Below are 10119 nucleotides of genomic sequence, written 5' to 3' on the forward strand. Positions count from 1 at the left end.
ACAATGTTGCTCATGTGCTGGTTAAAAAAGGTCTAAAAGAGTCTGAGTTGTTTGTCCATGACCCACCTAGGTGGATCCAAGTTATGGCCAACCAATACTTAATTAGACCTTAACTTGTGGTGTATTTCTTTCTCCTTTACGCTCTAACATATTCTCATCTTGCTTTTTCTACCAAAAAAAAAATCGAATGTATATTTTAAAATTTTGAAATAAAATAAAGGATAAAAGAGTAAGAAGTGCCTATTCGAGAAAAAGACCACCAAATGTTTAATATAAAATAAATATTTATTTTTTAAAGGCAAAATTCTTGATTAGTACCATGTATGTTGGGTCTAATGTCACTTTGGTCCCTGAACTTTATAATGCGATAATTCAGTATCCAAATTTTCAAAATGTGACAGTCCAATACCTGCCATTAATTAGTTGTTAATCAGCTGTTAAGTGACACTTTAAAAAGACACAAATGCCCTTCGAGTGTCATCTAATTTTCTTTATCAACTATCCAAACATTGAGAAAAAAATTAATAGTCCCAAATCCTTGCCTCTTCAATTCAAGAAAGTTGGGGTCACCAAAATACCCACTCAAATGTAACATCAACCTTCTTGAATGGAAGAAGCAAGGATTTGGGACTGATAATTTTTTGCCAACGTTTAGATGGTTGATAAAGAAAATTAAATGACACTCAAAGGGCATTTGTGTCCTTTTCAAATGTCACTTAATGACAGGTTAACTACTGATTAATGATAGGCACTGGATTGTAACATTTTGAAAGTCTGGGTACTGAATTATTGCAATTTAAAGTTTGGGGACCAAGGTGGCACTAAATACAAAGTACAGGATACCGGGAAATTTTCCTTTTTTCCACTTAGTTTCACCCAAGCTTCATCCTGGTCATGGATAGACCACCCAGTTTCGGGTCCATAAGCAGTGACAATTGCCCTATGAAGACTCACTTTCGCAACGTGATGTGTTGCTCATTGTGACACTAGCAAGTGCACTAGCCGTTCAAGTAATAAAGTAGAGAGTGAAGTATCGTTCCCACGAGGATTTACGAAACAATTACCAATACTAAATTGAGCACTTCTTATCTGATCAACAAATAAATCAAAACTCTAATCAAAGCTAAGAAATCCTAAATTAAAATCTATCTAAATCATTGGCCCAATTGCCTTCAATTCAGGTTAGAAGAGTAAGCAGTAAATGTCAATCTCAGAATTCAGCAATCTATCAATTTGGATCATTCGAATGAATCATGATTGAGCCTTGTTTTGGTGAAACCCCAAGGTCATGAACAGCCTCTCTCAAGCGCATGTTCATCCTATGCATGAGTGACGGTTCTTCTATCTCTAGCAAGAATCTAATCCCCATGCATGCATTTCTTCAAACACTTCTAAGGCATCAATTCAAATCTGAATTGATCACCAACTGAATTGTGCAAGTTATCTCTAACCTTGCACTCAATTCAGTTCTTGAATAGTAGATCTAAATTCCTAGAGTCTCTCTCAAGCACTCTAGGAATTCCAAGCTGTAGATTAATACGGCCAATCTGAAAATTGCAGATCTGAATTCTCTTTCAAGCAATTCAGATCTTGTAATCTCAGATCTGAGAATTCAGATCTGAGTTTTGAAGGTTAGTTGGCCGAATTACTCTACAATAACACCCTTATTCAAGAAACTTCAAGTATAATTCATGACCATTTGAATGAATAAAAAAGAATTAGATTGCTGAACTGAAATTTTACAAGCTGAAATACATCAAGGAAGAATGGAAACAAGGAGAAAGAAGAAAGAAAATATAACAAAGAAACTGAATTCAAATCAAAAGAGAATGAAACTATAAATGATTTATTACAAAAGATCTTTGAATCACAAACCCTCAATTCGAACTCACCTTCTTCTTCTAGCTTGCTTGTCTTGAACTTCCTTCAGCCCTTCTTCTTCTTCTTCCTTGCGCCTAGCCTTCTTCTCTTCTCTTCTCTCAAGATGGCCGAACCTCTAAGAGTGGGAGAGCCTTCCTCTCAAGCAATTGAACACCTTTCTCCCCTCCTAGAGGCCTCCTTATATAGTTTTTCAAGGGGGCTCTTGCCCCTTCTTGAAGCCTCTAGAATGGGGTGTATTACACCCCTCATGAACCTTCTAGAGTGCTCCCTCCTTCTCTTCAAGAAACACCTAGAAGTTGCCGCCCCTAGCTCCCTTTGGGCTGCTATTTGGGCTACAACTTAGCTTGCTTTTGAGCTCATGTGGGCTACACTCTAGGCTGTTATTTGGGCTAAAAATGGGCTGGGCCGAAATTTCCTTCTTACTATGCTTCTTCCCTTGGATTTTCCAAAGAGTTTCACTTGCTCTTCTTGGGCCGAATGAAATTCTCTTGCTCTCATGGCTGGGCCGGGCTGAACTTGATAAATTTTGGGTTTTCTTTTCTTGCTTTTGCCTTCTTTTTGTTGATTTGGCTCCCCCTGAAATCTTTCTTGCAATCAAGCTAAAATAAGGCAAAATTTAATTAAACCATCATAAAATTTCATGCAAAAACCTCATAAAATATAGATAAATTGTAGGTTCATCAAATACCCCCACACTTAAGCTTTTGCTTGTCCTCAAGCAAAGACATCAGCCATAAACTTAACATTCCCCCCTTCTGTTCTCACCACTTACCTGGTGAACTTTTTAAGATAGAAATGCATTGAGTAGTCGGGGAACTTTTGTAAGTGCTCAACTCTTATTCTTGTAAATTACCATTTAAGATATGTATCAGATCCAAGGAGAGGAGAATATGAATTTCATCATAGTCTAGCCTTCACTCCTAATTCATATATAAATCAGCTCCTTAATTGTCAAGGTTAATGATCAAATTTCACTAAGTTTCACATCTGTAACTAAATCTCAATGAGATTTCAACTTTAGAGTGCCCCTTTGAACCTCGGTTGTCACCACAATTACTTATTTCTAAGGGTGAGTGCATCTTATGCTCCATCTCACCCTTTTCTTCTTTTTTTTTTTTTTTTTTCGGTGTGAGTGCATTTTATGCTCCATCTCACACACTTTTCTCTCCTTTTTTTTTTTTTTTTTTTTTGGTGTGAGTGCATCTTATGCTCCATCTCACACTGGTCACTTACTTGAGGTAGGACTCATGTTCTGAGCTGCTAGTTTTACTATTCAGCTCAAAATAGCGGAGTCAATTTGGGCTTTTGAACCTTCTTTGCAATTATTGAACCTCAAGAATCAACACTTCAGATGTGCACTAGCTTTCTTGACCATTAACAATGAAATCAAGGGCTTCCATACACATGAAGGAAGTTAGGGCTAGTCATGCTGAAAGGCATATTCAGCTCCCCTTTTCTCATGCATATATCAAATTGGGTCATTCACAAGAATAAAAACTTAACAAGTACATCAGTCTCCCTCAACTCATTGAATTCCTAAAAAAAATCATCAAATAAATAGTAATGAACTTGAGGGGTTCCAGTCCTTTTTGGTTATGTCATTGCCTGCATATGTGTGTTTGGGGTGAATGAGGTGCATGGTTTCAACCCCCATACCCTAGCCTCGGGCTCACTCCCCCACACTTAAGATGAACATTGTCCTCAATGTTCGTAGTGTTAGGGGATCAAACTTGCTAGAGCAAACTGAAGAAAAGAAAATGATGAACTGAGTCCTTAAAGAATTGGAATTTTGAGAAAAAGATCTTTATTTTATTAACTAATATTCTAAAAATGACAAAAAGATTCCTTAACCTGTTCATGAGCAAGCATAAAAGATTATTGGTTATCAAGATAAACAGTGGATGGAGGGGGTACAGTACCGCCCATTAAATATGGTTTCAGGCGCTGACCATTTACTTTAAACGTGCCCTGAACCGGGTGGGTGAGTTCTATAGACCCATGGGGAAAAACCTGTGAAATGGTAAAGGGTCCAGACCACCTGGATCTCAGCTTACCTGGAAACAAGCGGAGACGGGAATTATATAACAATACCTGTTGGCCTACATAAAAGTCCCGTCTCAGCAAGTTCTTATCATGCCAGTTTTTTATTCTTTCTTTATAAACTTTGGCATTCTCATAGGTGGTAAGTCTGAATTCATCCAATTCATTCAATTGCAACCGCCTTTTAGGCCCTGTGGCCTGAATGTCAAAATTTAAGAATTTAAGAGCCCAATAGGCCTTGTGTTCCAATTCAACTGGTAAATGGCATGCTTTACCAAAGACCAATCAGTAGGGGGACATGCCAATGGGTGTCTTAAATGCAGTTCTGTATGCCCATAATGCATCATCTAATTTGATGGACCAATCTTTTCTGGCGGATGCTACGGTCTTTTCCAGAATTCTTTTGAGTTCCCTGTTAGCCAACTCCACTTGGCCACTGGTTTGAGGGTGATAAGGGGTAGCTAATTTATGTGTAATTCCATATTTCTGCATTAACCTCTCAAATTGGCTATTGCAGAAGTGAGTTCCCCTATCACTAATTATAGCTCGCGGAGTGCCAAATCGGGAGAATAGCTTCTTTAGGAAGTGTACCACCCTTCTTGAGTCATTTGTGGGTAAAGCCATGGCTTCTACCCATTTGGATACATAGTCAACTGCAACGAGGATGTACTTATTCCCAAAAGAATTCGGGAAAGGTCCCATGAAATCTATACCCCAAACATCAAAGATTTCACAGATTAAAATATTGGAAAGGGGCATTTCATTCCGTCGGGAAATGTTTCCCGATCTTTGGCATTTGTCACATGTGGACACATACCGATGGGCATCTTTGAAAAGTGTGGGCCAATAAAAACCTGATTGCAAAACCTTGGCTGCAGTGCGACTAGCTCCAAAATGACCTCCTGCTTCTTTATCATGGCAAAATTGGAGTACCGACTCCATCTCTTCCTCGAGGACACATCTCCTTATGATCTGATCTACACACAATTTATACAAAAAGGGTTCCTCCCACAGATAGTATTTTACATCAAAAAGGAATTTCTTTTTCTGTTGATATGAAAGGTTAGGAGGAAGGACTTGTGCAGCTAGATAATTAGCAAAATCAGCATACCAAGGATATGAGTATTTCTGTATTGAGTACAACTGCTCATCCGGAAATTCTTCTTGAATGTTGCTGGTTATCTCCTCTTTTGAGCTTACCGTGTCCAACCGGGAGAGATGGTCAGCAGCCAGGTTTGCAGCACCCTTCAGGTCTTTAATCTCAATGTCAAACTCTTGCAATAAAAGGATCCACCTGATCAGTCTTGGTTTTGAGTTTTGCTTGGTAAGCAAGTGCCTTAATGCCGAGTGATCTGTGTGGACAACAACCTTGGATAATATCAGATATGAACGAAACTTATCAAGTGCAAATATTACTGCTAGCAGCTCCTTTTCTGTGGTGGTGTAATTGACTTGGAGTCCAGTCAAGGTTCTGCTAGCATAGTAAATTGGCTGAAAATGTTTGTTCATTCTTTGTCCTAAAACAGCTCCTATAGCAAAATCACTCGCATCACACATCAATTCAAATGGGAGGGTCCAATCTGGTGCTACCATGATAGGTGCATGGATCAATTTGTCTTTCAAGATGTTGAAAGCATGAAGGAATTCAGTTGAAAATTCAAAAGGCACTTCTTTCTGAACCAAGGTAGATAATGGCTTGGAAATTTTTGAGAAATCTTTAATAAACCTTCTATAGAATCCGACATGTCCTAAGAAACTTCTCAAAGAACGAACAGATGTTGGGGTTGGCAATTTTTCAATTGCCTCCACCTTGGCCTTGTCGACTTCTATACCTCTTTGAGAGATCTTGTGTCCAAGCACTATGCCTTCTTGCACCATAAAATGACATTTCTCCCAATTCAACACAAGATGTGTTTCTTTACATCTAGTAAGCACCTGTTCCAGATTATTCAAACATGCATCAAACGAAGAGCCAAAAACTGAAAAATCATCCATGAAGATCTCAATAAATTTTTCAACCATATCAGAAAATATAGACATCATACATCGCTGAAAGGTTGCTGGGGCATTGCATAACCCAAAGGGCATCCTTTGGTACGCAAAGGTTCCATATGGGCAAGTAAAAGTGGTCTTTTCTTGATCTTCTGGTGCAATTGGTATCTGATTATACCCTGAATATCCATCCAAGAAACAATAATACTCATGCCCGGCTAGCCTCTCCAACATTTGATCCATAAATGGGAGAGGGAAATGGTCCTTCCGGGTGGCTTCATTTAATTTTCTATAGTCAATACACACACGCCATCCGGTAACGGTTCTAGTAGGGATGAGTTCATTTTTCTCATTTGGAACAACAGTCGTACCCCCTTTTTTGGGCACAACTTGCACAGGGCTTACCCAAGAACTATCAGAAATAGGATAAATGATCCCAGCATCTAACAACTTAATTATTTCAGCCTTTACCACTTCTTTCATGTTGGGGTTCAGGCGCCTTTGGGGCTGAACGGAAGGCTTGCTGTCCTCTTCCATCAAAATTCTATGATTGCAGATTGATGGATTAATGCCTTTGATATCTTCTACCTTCCAAGCTATAGCATTTTTGTGTTCCCGCAGCACTCTTAATAATTTTTCTCTTTGTAAGGGATTCAACGCTGCGAAAATTATCACGGGGAGATCTGATGGTTCCTCAAGGAAAGCATACTCTAAATGGGATGGTAATTGCTTCAGTTCAAGGGTGGGGGGTTCTTGGGGTGATGGCTTACCTGATGGTCCAGGCAATTTGCCTAAGTTCTCTAATTTAAGAAACCCCTTTCCCTTGAATTGAGGCTTATCGTTCAGGTATGCTATCATGAGGTTTATTTTTTCATTTTCTCCTTCTTCAAGTTCTCCCTGCTGGAGGCAGAGTTCAAGAGGATCAGTTATTCTACTTACCTGGAAGCATTCACCAATTGTCAATTCAATGGCATCAATCATAAAACAAGAATCATCACTAGAGGGTGCATGTTTCATAGCATTAGACATTTTAAAAATTATCTCCTCATCTTGTATCCTAAGGCTGAGTTGTCCTTGTTGGACATCAACCATTGCTTTCCCGGTAGCCAGGAAAGGTCTCCCTAGAATAAGCGGAACCTCCACATCTTCTTGCATGTCTAACACAATGAAATCAACTGGAAAAATGAATTTGTCAACTTTAACTAACACATCTTCTATGATCCCCCTAGGATGTCTAATGGATCTATCAGCCAATTGTAATGCCACCCTAGTGGGTTGGGGTTCATTCAACCCCAATTTCTTGAAGATAGAGTATGGCATTAAATTGATGCTAGCTCCCAGGTCACATAAAGCTTTTTCAATTTTTAAACTGCCAATGGTACAAGGAATAGTGAAACTCCCTGGATCTTTGAGTTTCTGAGGCAGCTTGTTCAGAAGGATAGCAGAACATTCCTCATTTAATGCAACTGTAGCCACATCTCCCAGTTTCCTTTTGTTTGCCAATAATTCCTTCAAAAACCTTGCATAGTGTGGCATCTGGGCTAAAGCATCAGCAAAAGGAATATTAATATGTAAACTTTTAAATATTTCAAGAAACTTACCAAATTCCTTCTCCAATTTTTGTTGCTTCAGCCTGTTAGGGAATGGAACTTGTGGTTGTTGGTGCATCCCTTGTTGTGCTTCTGGTTGTTCCATCTTCTGTTGTCTGGTCCCAAGGCTTGTTTCTGCCTTGGGTTCAGCCCAATTCTTCTTTTCTACCTCAGGCAACTCTTTTCCACTTCTTAAGGTAATAGCTTGCACCTGCTCTCGTGGATTCACTTCAATATTGCTTGGAAGAGTTCCCGGCAGTCTGGAAGAGATTAATTGTGTCAATTGCCCCACTTGGTTTTCCAGGTTTTTGATTGAGGCTTCCTGGTTCTACAACCTAGTTTCTGCACCTGCTATAAATTTTGTCATCAGTTCCTCCAAATTGGATTTTGGTTCAGGCTGATGATAAGTCTGGTGGAACGGCTTGGAAATATGCTGATTTGGCCAGGACTGGTTTGAATGTCCCCTCCATCCTGGATGAAAAGTATGGTGACTCTGGTAACCCTGCTGTCTTGACGAATTGCTGACATAGTCAACTTGTTTAGTAGATGGTCTGAACTGATTGCCAACTTGGCAGTCTGTACTGATGTGGCCTCCCCCACACAATTCACAATTAAGAGGCTGCACATGCATGGCAGCTATCTGCATTTCATCTATTTTCTTACTGAGTGCTCCTATTTGTGCAGCTAGTGCTATATAAGTGTCAACATTATGCAAGCCTTGCTGCTTCCTAGTTTGAGTTCTTTCCGAATGCCATTGATAGTTGTTGGCTGCCATTTCCTCAATAAGTGCATGGGCAACCTCAGGAGTTTTATTATTTATGGATCCTCCGGCTGCAGCATCTAATATGGTCTTATTTGAGTCAGTAAGACCATTATAGAAAGTCTGCACTTGCAGCCAAAAGGGGAGGCCATGGTGAGGAACTCTCCTTAACAGCTCCTTGTAACGTTCCCATGACTCATATAAAGATTCCCCCTCTTGCTGGAAAAAAGTAGTGATGTCATTCCTCATTTTAGCAGTTTTAGAAGGGGGAAAATATTTAGAGAGAAAACGGCTGGCCATTTCGTCCCATGTGGCTATAGATCCTGCCGGTAATGAGTTCAACCAAGCTTTGGCTTTATCCTTCAAAGAAAATGGAAATAACCTCAGCCGGATGGCATCATCACTTACCCCATTGTGTTTGAAGGTGTCACAGATTTCCAAGAAGTTAGCAATATGGGCATTCGGATCCTCATGGGCCATACCACAAAACTGAACCGTATTTTGTATCATTTGGATTATGGCCGGTTTAATTTCGAAGTTATTGGCAGCAATAGTTGGCCTGATAATGCTGGAGACAGTCCCGGTGAGGGTGGGCTTGGCATAATCCATCATAGTTCTTTGTTCAGCCATTTCTTGTGCTTCTTGTCTGACTTGCTTAGCAGCTCTCAAACGGACACGGAGAGTCCGTTCAATCTCCGGGTCGTAAAGGATCTCTTCCAGTTCAGGTCTGCTTGTCATAAACTGTTAAAGTCAAAGCAATAAAAATGCCAATATTCACAAAAGAAAATAAATAACTAATCCTATCACACTAAAAATGTAAAGCGAAGTATTGGAATACAAAACCTACATCCTATCATGAATAAATGAAGCCGATTATACTAAAAGCAGATTTAAACCAATCATCTTATTCAAGGTTCCTTTATTTACATCCATCGATTGCAACATCTGAATTCAGACCCAATTTAGATCTGAGTTCAGATCTACAAGTCTTTGGTATTGTTAGTCTAGAGAAATTAACAAATAATAATTCAGATCTGAGCTGTATATCTCATACACACTCATTGGTATACACTACAATATACATCCATTAAGGTTGGAATCAAATCTGTGATGCTTTAGGGCTGAAATCAGATCTGATCTGAAAAATAATTTAAAAGGATCTGAAATAAACTAAAACCAGTCCTGAGTTAGGCTTGGGTTAAAGATTTTAAACTCTACAATTGAAGCTCAAACCTATATAGCTTATGCATATCAAACACTTGCTAAGACCTGAAAATTGGGTCTGCAATGTTTGGTATTGCAAGCTATTCGGTCCATACAACTTTTGTAGAAATCTGAAATCAGGTCTGCTAACCGTTGCACTATAGCAGCCCTGCTACAGATCTGAATGCTAATGGAAATACTTGGAAAGTGCTAATTTTTCTTAAATATCTGAGGCATAACAATTATTCAATCCAAACATACACCTCCGTAGCTAATGTAGCTCGGTTACAAGTGGATAAAGCAAATGTTCAAGTCACCCAAAAATCCAAAATGTGCTCTGTATCAGTTCAGTCTTCAACTATAGTTCAGATCTGTATCAGTTCAGATCTGAATTTTCTTTTTCATTCTTTGCTATCCAATTACCTTTGGGGTATGTCGGATTTATCATAGGGTGAGTTGGGGTGATGATGGCACCCAATTCACCTTAAACATGTATCAGTTCAGGTCTGAGTTCATCTGAACTCAGATCTGAACTGAGCAGTTCTGCAATAGCAGAATTCAGGTCTGAACTCAAGTCTGAGTTCGGATCTAAATTCTCAGTTGCCTTACCTTCAGTTATTGCTACCAAATTGTTTTTGGGGAATAGCAGAAATG

The 10119-nt window shown here is 39.3% G+C and overlaps 1 non-coding gene across 1 annotated transcript; it reads left to right on the forward strand.

The window, feature by feature from the left end:
* The first annotated feature begins 8407 nt into the window (after positions 1–8407).
* Positions 8408–8514, forward strand: LOC148848923 (small nucleolar RNA R71). The gene has a single exon (XR_016101504.1). It is a non-coding gene; the product is annotated as a small nucleolar RNA R71 (small nucleolar RNA).
* Positions 8515–10119: the final 1605 nt, after the last annotated feature.

This window comes from Nelumbo lutea, chromosome 6 (genome assembly GCF_056320005.1).
Source record: "Nelumbo lutea isolate HS-2025 chromosome 6, American lotus-T2T, whole genome shotgun sequence".
Classification (NCBI taxonomy): Eukaryota; Viridiplantae; Streptophyta; class Magnoliopsida; order Proteales; family Nelumbonaceae; genus Nelumbo; species Nelumbo lutea.